Genomic DNA, 8,786 nt, shown 5'->3' on the forward strand with positions numbered 1-8,786 from the left:
TTCACCGAGCCAGTGGCCTGAGCAGGCTACAGACACTGATGCAAGCACTTCTCTTCTCCAGCCTCTCGCTCAAGCATGGTTGTGAGTCTCCCAAGACATCCCATCCTCAGCCCTTGGTACTAATCTCCGTGTGTGCACACAGACACATATTTATTCCCCTTCATTTCAGATTCGGCGCAGTGAGCGCCTGTACTGTGCCAGCAATGCACACCAGGCAATTTTCAGGAGCAAAACACAAATATTTCCAACAAGGTGTCACTGGAGATATTTGCCAAGTGTTGCTGCCACTTCTTGGCCATGTCTGGAATATATTCTAGCTCGAACACAAAAGTAAATGAGTAGGTACAAGTCCTGAGCTATACGAAAACAGAGGTGACCCCACAGTGTCGGAGTCTTTTCCTGAGACACCGGCCATGTTGCTACTGGGCATACCTATGTTTCAATCCAGATAGGACTCCTTAGGAGATATAAAAGTTTCTCAGGGTATTTCTGCAAGGAATTATTCTGAAGGGGAGGGGACGCTTTCTCAGGAGAAATGTCCAGTTCTAAATTCATTTAAATTCAGTGCAGTGAGCTGAGGGTGGTTTACACTAATTTGGCATAATACACATTTGTTCTAAACTAAGAGACCCAATCTATGGAAAGATTTCGGATTAACTGTTCTGCCTGAAACACACTGCGTATTTTGAGTTGAACTACCCTGTCAGGACAAACCACCAGGTTCATATTTGAAAGCATCAACAGTCTCAAAGAAACTTGAAGATCGCTGTGAAGGGCTGCACGCTGCAGCAGCTGTTTTGGAGAGACTGTCAGGAACGAGCACTAAAGCAGACAAGCCAGGCCAGGGCGATTAAAGATCTAAGTGGCTGCACCAAGAGACACCTCGGATGTCAGACTGAATTCAGCTTCAACCAAGGGCAAAGGGCTGAAGTCAAGAAGAGACTTCCCTCTATGCACACCATAATGCAGCTACAGGATTTTGAGCTCCCTCCAGCTGCAGCACTAAGAAGATGGCCTGTGAGTCTCAAAGACATTTCAGAATTGCTCTTTTGGCAGGGGAGAAGCCCAAGACCAAACCAGCCATAGCAGTCAGCCCAGACAGCAGTCATATTGCCTGCTCCCCCTGCAGATACACAATTAACTGCAACCACCATCCTCAAGAGCACCTGGACTCTGCAGAGCAGTATTTCCTACTTCCACCACGGTCACTGCTCAAGCCATCACCTGTTTGAGCATGTCCTTTCCAAACCCAACTCAGTCAAAAAGAGGGGACAAGTCCCTTCAAGCATAACCTCCAATATTAAACCTCCTAACTCCTGAAGTCAGGACTGTCACTGACTCCCCATGAGATGCTCAGTAAGTTGTTCAAGGCAAGGCTCATTACTGCTAGCAAGGAACCACAGCGTTTGGGGAAATCTCACCAAGCTACTCTCAGATGACTTCACTTGGCCTCTGATGACAGCAAAGGCGCAAGAGTGCAGCGCAGGGTCAGTATCCATGGCTGACAATGCTGAGGTCCACACCATGACAGCAGGAATCCAGCTAGCTAGCTTGCATGCATCTCTGCAAATTGGGCTATCCCTCTGACAGCCTCACAAGCTGTCCCCTTCATCCCGTGCCCCAGAGTGCTGCTTGGGGGAGAAGTCATGGAGGAGACATTTGTATGAAGTTGAGAGGAGACAGAAAAAAGAAAAGCCACTTCTGAGCTGGCAATTTCAAAAGGAAGCAATGGCAAGTAAAGTGACCTGCAGCTGGAGCTTTGCAAATGCCACAAAGAGCATCTTTACATGCCATGTTGCAGGCCGACGTGAGCTCACTCAGCTGGCCTGCCCAGCGGGCTCAAGGCAAGGCAGCTGTTTCCCAGGACTGTAACTAGCCATGGTTAGTGTGGCTGAGCCCGAGATAACAAGTCCTGCTGATAGGTAGGGTAAATTAGGTCAAGCTTGGCATGGCCTTACGTGGCTCCTGGGTGGCCATGAGCACAGAGCTCGGCCATCGGACGTCAGGCTAGGCATACCCTGAAGGCACCCAGAAAGATCAGCTAGGCTCGTATTCTAGCTAGTACAGCCCACAGCCACGTTCCATGTGAAAACCCTCTGTGGGTAACCTCTATTGCCAAAGCGACAAGACAGCAGCTTCCCTCCCATGCATGTCATCCTTCCCAGTATCACCCTCCTCCCCCAAAGAGGGAAGAGAGTCTCAACAATTTGTCTTTGAAGAGCTTCCCCCATCAACCGGCACATACAGTTGAATGAAATCTTTTCACTATTGGCTCGGAGAGCATCCGAGTTACTCAATTTCATTTCTCCACGTGAGACAGCCGCCAAAGTATCCTGCATTATGCTACAGCCATCTTGGGCAAACCACCACTGACCACAGTCACAAAAGCGCCCGAGGTCTGTCCGCACCAGAACATGCACTGTTGACACCACTAATGTGCCATTTATTACACTCATCTGGAAAAGACTCTGAGTTAGCCCAGGCTAAAAAACTGGGTTTAGTTTGTACCTCGCACCATCAGGGTTGCTGGGAATAGAAAGCCTTCCACCAACACAGAAGAAACATTTTGGGGTAGGACTTAACATCTTATTCCTCAGTGCTGGAAGCCTACAGACCAAGGCTGACTCATTCCCCCTCTCTGGATGGTTTGGCAGCAGGATGGAAAAATGTTGGATGGAAAAGAGTTGCTCCTTGGAGCCCGTGCTGGGGGAGGGGGTAGGCAAAGACGTTCCCAACCAGACCTCCCTGCAGCTCTGTGTCGCGTAGAGCCTCTGGCCAGAAGGGCAAAGCCAAAGGCGCAGAAAAGTGTAACGGACCCTTCATGAGCTAGGACCACCCAGGCACATCGATGCAACGACTAAACTGTCTGCCCTGGTTTGTAAAAAGATGAAGGGCAAGAGGTGGGGAGAAAAAAGGGGAGATCAAAAAATTTGGCCATGGCACTGGGCAGATTGAACAGTATTGAGCAGAGACTGAGGAGAGGTGTGTTGCAACAAGTGTATGGTACCTCCCCAAACCTCCAGGCAGAATATGAGCTCTAAATAGGGACATGTGGCCATTTCTTTCACAGCTGAGTGAAGTACAAAAAGTAAACGGCCGGCACAAAAATAATGAGGAAAATGAATGAAAACATCAATTCCAATAGAACTATTAGGATCCAGGGCCAGATTTCGAAATTCTCAGCTTCCACAATTGAAGCCAGATTTTCAAAAGCATTCAGTTCTTGACATGCTGAGCTCTCCTGAATAGGCAACCAACTTATTTCGATGCCTAAATGGGAGCTGACCTCTTTTGAAAAATGCTGCCCTTAAGCAGCCTGCAGTAGTGCAAAGCAAGGAACTTTATTAATCAGGCAGCTTTCGATCTGCCTGGCGTCCCAGCAAGCACCACCAGACCAGGCTGCAGCAGGAGAGGCGGCAGAGGTGAGGACCAGAGGAGGTCCCAGGCACTCTGGTTGCCTTCCCAGAGGCGGTGGTCCTGGGCAGGAGGCTGCACCGGGAGTCACAGGGCTGCTGCGTGATGGTGTCCTGCTCTGCTGCCTCCTCATCCCAAGGCAGGTACGCTACGAGATACCCCTGGTTGCCAACACATCTGCAGTAACCGACACCACCAGCCTCTACAGCCCCTGCTTAATTGCTATTTGGGAAAACAAAGAGTTAAAGTCACTTAAAGAGCTTGGAGGGAGGAGGGAAAACAAAAATAATTTGTTTATTTATTTTTAATTCTTTCCTGCCAGGTTAAAATAACAATTTCCTGTCGGTGGAGGGAAGGCTTCAAGTCCCTTTCAGACAGCCCAGTAAATCAACGGAGGGGCCATTAGGAGAACAAAATTAACGAGAGCTTCATCAGATATGGGGGTGGGCGGGGGTGTAAAATCTGTCGGCTCGGCTTCCCCCCACACACCTAAGCCCCGCGAGGCCCCGCACGCAGCCCCAGCTGTGCCGCGGCGATGGAGGGCACGGCAAAGGGAGCGGAGCAAGACAGACAAACCAGGGGTGAAGATATAAAAGAGAAGAAAGGCGTTTGTGTGTGTGGGGGGGTGATGGAGCTGGCAAGGAAAAAGGGATCTGAATTAAGCGCAGGCAGCAGGAGAGGTGTTTGCTGATTAGAAACTGAAGGTTTTACTGAGGAAATGCTGCCCACAGGCCCAAGCCCCCTCCTGCTTAACGAGGGCCGGCCAAGCAGCCCTTGTTACTGCCACGCTGTCTGTGATTTACAAGGCTCCCAAATGGGAACCAGCCTCTGCCCCGGCTCCAGGGCACCATCCCCACGCCGCACACCCCAGCTCTGCAGGCAGGCACGGGGGGAACGCAGAGGCAGACTGGGTCAGGTTGGATGCATCCATGCTGTTACCCATCGGTGAGACCCCACAGGACAGCAAGTGTGCCGGTGCACAGGAGGGTGGTTTGGGGTTGTGACAGGCGGCCAGACCCCGAGCCCCTCTTTGTGCAGGGGAGGAGCAGCAGGAAGGGGAAGGGGCTGCTCTGCACTAAGGCTATGGCTGCAGCAACTCGGGTTCGGCTACCAGCTGAGGACACCCTGGGTGACTCTGGAGAATTCATGGCAGCTGGTCTCCGTTTCTGACGGGTCAAGTAGGGACAACGATACTCCTAGTTCCCTGTTTTATACATTGAGACTTCAGCTCTTCAGAAGAAGCAATGCCTTACACAGCACAGCGTGCCAATTTTACTTGTAATCATTAGTTTTTAATACAAGACAGTATTTTTTGTTGTTGTTCCATAAAGCTTAAAGCACTAAGACAGAAAATGTAAAAGAGAAAAGAGCCACAGTACCCCTTCGCTTTACAAATGGGGGAACCTCAGGGCTAGAAGAGGAAACCAACCTGGCCCAAGGTTATACAGTAAAGCAGTGGCAGGGCTGGAAATCAAAAGCTCTCTGACTGGGACCTCCAACACATCAGGCAAGTTGTTCTGGGATCCCAAATATTTCATATCCCATCTGAAAAAAGCCACCACGCAACTGTATAATCCTCTAGCTGAAAAAATACTGTCCAGGTGACACACCTGAGCGGGCCAGCTGCAAAATCCCCACATGATTCCTGGGCATGGACGGCAATTTGCGCACCCCTGACTGTTTCTCCCAAAAACATCAAACAGTAACATCCTAGAGGGCAAAATTAACGTCTACCAACCCCCATCCCCACTCTAAAGTATTAATTTCACACCGTTAAGTTGTACTCGCTCTCTCTGAAAGGGTTTGGAAAAGGAGAGGTTTGCAGTAGGAGGGACGCTCCCCCTCCCACGTAACAGCACGGGCATCCCACAGGGATGGGGGTGCGGACGCCGTAGGCAGAGGCAGGATCCCGAATGGGAAGTGGTGGTGTCAGGAAGGGGCAGAGAGGCAGCATCCAACGTTACACCACCACGTTCAAAGTCGAGGGGGTGACACAGTATATGTGCAAACAGGGATAAAAGCCTGCCCGCTTCCCTCCGCAGCACCGAAAGCTCCTGACTTCAGAGCGTATTAGCTCTGTTAACACAGCCCTTGATTAAGTGTAGAGTCCCCCCCCTCCCTATTTTAAAGTGATTAGGCAAAGACGACTCTCTTACCGGCTACTTGTGAGCTTAGTGAGTCTGTCAAGAAGCCACAACAGAGAAAGCCTGGGATAAATTCATGCTCATAGTTAAGAGAAGGAGAACGTGCAAAGCAAAACCTGGCATGGCACCACCCCCATGCAGATGAGCAAATTGTGCTTGGGCACTGGGTGACCCTAAAAAAGAACCACAGATTTTCTCCAAGCAAGTCCTGAGCAATTCAGTGGCAATAAACACCTTTCTAAAAAATAAACTAAACTCACAGGAAAAACAACTCTTTTGCCTTAAACAGAACTGCTTATGCAAACCAGACCAGCAACGAACCAAACAAAACATGCGGCAATCTTTGTGACTTTTTTTCTGTCTCCCTCAAGATGAAGCTACTGCCCTGGGCAGCTCCTTTCCACAACAGCCTGTGGTACCACCAGGGAGGGGACTGCTGGCTTCAAATTAGCAACAGGAGGCAAAGCCTTCCCATCACCCATCTGACTTTTGCTTGCACCCCTGAAGACCCAATGCCTGCAGTTTCTGGCACGTCTCCATCCGACAGTTCCTCTGAAAGGAGTGCCACTTTCCAGCGGGCATTGATCAGACTGACTTTGCCGAGCCCCAGCAAACCCCTTCGTGTTGGCATTTTGTCAGCCAGCAAGCATGAGGCTGCTTGAAGAACAAAACGCCACCCTCACGCTGGCCATGGGCGCCCCAGTGGCACCGCAGCGGTGGTGGAGTCCCCATCTCTGGATGTGTTTAAGAAAAGACCGGACATGGCACTTAGTGCCCTGGTCTAGTTGACAGGGTGGTGTCAGGGCAACGGTTGGACTCAATGATCCCAGAGATCTCTTCCAACCTGGTTGATTCTGTGATTCTGTGAGTGTGGCTTGCCTCGGGTGATGCCTGCAGCATGGTGGTCCCGGGGTTGCTGGACCCACCAGCCTGAGACAGCCCTGCTGCAGGCGGGCCAGGGATGCGAGGATGGCCTTGCCCTGTGGGATACGCCTCCCTTTTCCCGCGGCTACCAGGAGAGGAGCCCTGGGCTGAAACAGAGTGTGCACGCCGGCTCTCGCTGCCCCTTGGCGCACCCCGAAAACAGCTCCAACCCTTGAAAAGACAAGGCTAAAGAGTAAGAAAGGAAGAAAGGATGCGGGTTTTCTTTCTTTAAAATCGTGCTCCCCCCATGCCCTAGACACTTAATTTCCCTCCTTCCCCTCCCCCCCGCCAGCTTCCCCCTCCATTCTGAGTAAATTCAATTTGACAACCCTGCTAATTGGATAAACGCTGCTCCCTACGCTCCTTTAAGGCTGCCCGCTTTTCTCTCCTTGTTTTTGGAGGGCGATTGTGGCTGTTCTTTAACATGAATTCCATCTGCTTTATTTCGCCTCTGCCCATTCAAGACACCTCCTGAATATGTATGAGGGGCTGTGCCCCCCCACCCCTTTTCTCCTCCATCCCACCTCCCTCCCTCATCACCCCCCCATCCCTCTCCCTGCCCTCTCCCATTGCCCGGGACAATAACCCCCCAAATGCCCCCTTCTCCCACCCCGGCCCTTTTTGCTTTAGATAAACACAGGCAGTGTCAAGTGTGAGGAGGAGGGGGGGAAGGATGGGGTTCAACTGCCAGTCAAGCCTCGGGCCCTCAATGAAGCCCGGAGGCCTACCCTAATCTGCTGCATGCTTGCCATATGGGAGCTGTGTTGCCCTGGGAAACACTAACAGGCAGAACGGAGCTTAATAGAGTCCATATTCATTGTAATGCAGTGAAATGGCTCGAGGGACTATTGCCCCTTGGGCCTGTTTTCATTCTTCTGTTCCCCCTCTTTCTTTTCTCTCTCTCTCTTTTTTTTTTTAAATAATTTTTTTTCCTCCCCTCCTTCTCCCCCCCCCCTTTTTTTTTTTTTCCTTTTTTTTTTTTTTTTTTTTTCTTCCTTTCAAAAGGACCAAGTCCCTGGAGAGCTCTAATCTGGAGAGGCTGGGGGCTCCCCGAGCAGGGCAGGAATGGGAAAGGGGGAAGGGAGAGCGTGGAGGTGGTTCGGGAGGCGAAGGAGAGGTGGAGGGCAAGAGGAAAGGAGCAACTAATAAGCATGCAGCCGGCCAGCTGTCAAGATGCTGACAATGCTGCTGCGGGTGCAAAGAGCCCGGCAGCCAGCGCTGGCACGGAGGCTGGTGGAGGGTCCTCCCGGGGAAGCGTTCGCCTCCCCTAAGTGCCTCTGTCCTTGTCTGCCGAACGCGGCACAAGCGACAAAAAAACAAGAGAAGGGCGCAGATGGAGCGTGCTGCACAGGCTCTTCAGAAACAAAGTGCACCTAGGAAACAGATGTTGTTGCTGCAACAAGCCTGGAGCTGCTGGCTGCTCTCTGGCTCCTTTTCCCAAGAGTGCGAGGGGGGAAAGCAGCCCCGCAGCAGTCGTCGGGGCTGGCCCTGCGGCCGAGACGGGATGCCTTTCTGGTCAAAACCTTTCAGTCCAACTTCAGCCCCAATCTGGGAGAGCTGCTACAGCTTTAGACCAACTTTTCCCTCGCATTCCTCAACATTCTCATCCTTGATCCACCCATAGACTCTCCAGCCTCCCAGCTAACATCCTGATTTAGAGCTGAGGACTCTCAAAGGGAGTGCACATCTCCAGTGCTTACAGAGGGGTGCAGGTCATGCATCTGGGGGGTTGAACGTCAAATGTCAGGGAATCAGCAGAATTGCTGGTATCAAGGTCCTGCGGGACCCTGACCAAGCATACACAGGGTTGCAGCTCAACCTACTCTTACGCCAAAGTTGGTGTCATGAGAAAGGGTCAGGATCCCCTTGGAAAACCACATCAATGTAGCCACACATTCGTGGAGATCAGTTACCTACTCTGGAGCCTTTTCAGTTTGCCCCATGCCTGCTACAAACTCAGCCCACAGTGCAGCAAGACAGTTTGACTTACCTGGGGCTTTGCAATGGGACAACATTGCATTTTCATGGCAAGAAACACTGCAGAGGAGGCAGCAGGAAAGGGGTCACCCATTGACACAAGTGTGATGTGAAAACACACCTTCAGTCTTAGAAGCAGGGGATTTACTGCACTGTATTACTTGCCTGTCAACTCAAGCATCCTGTCTTTTGCCACATGAAGACAATACCCACTTTATCATTCGCATCACAATTAAAGCCAGAGATCAACATCAATGCAGTCAGAGCTGCAGACAGTTGCCGTACTAAACACAGAGCAAAAAATACCCCATGTCCTAGAGACTTCAC

The sequence above is a fragment of the Nyctibius grandis genome, chromosome 23, assembly GCF_013368605.1.
Source record: "Nyctibius grandis isolate bNycGra1 chromosome 23, bNycGra1.pri, whole genome shotgun sequence".
Classification (NCBI taxonomy): domain Eukaryota; kingdom Metazoa; phylum Chordata; class Aves; order Nyctibiiformes; family Nyctibiidae; genus Nyctibius; species Nyctibius grandis.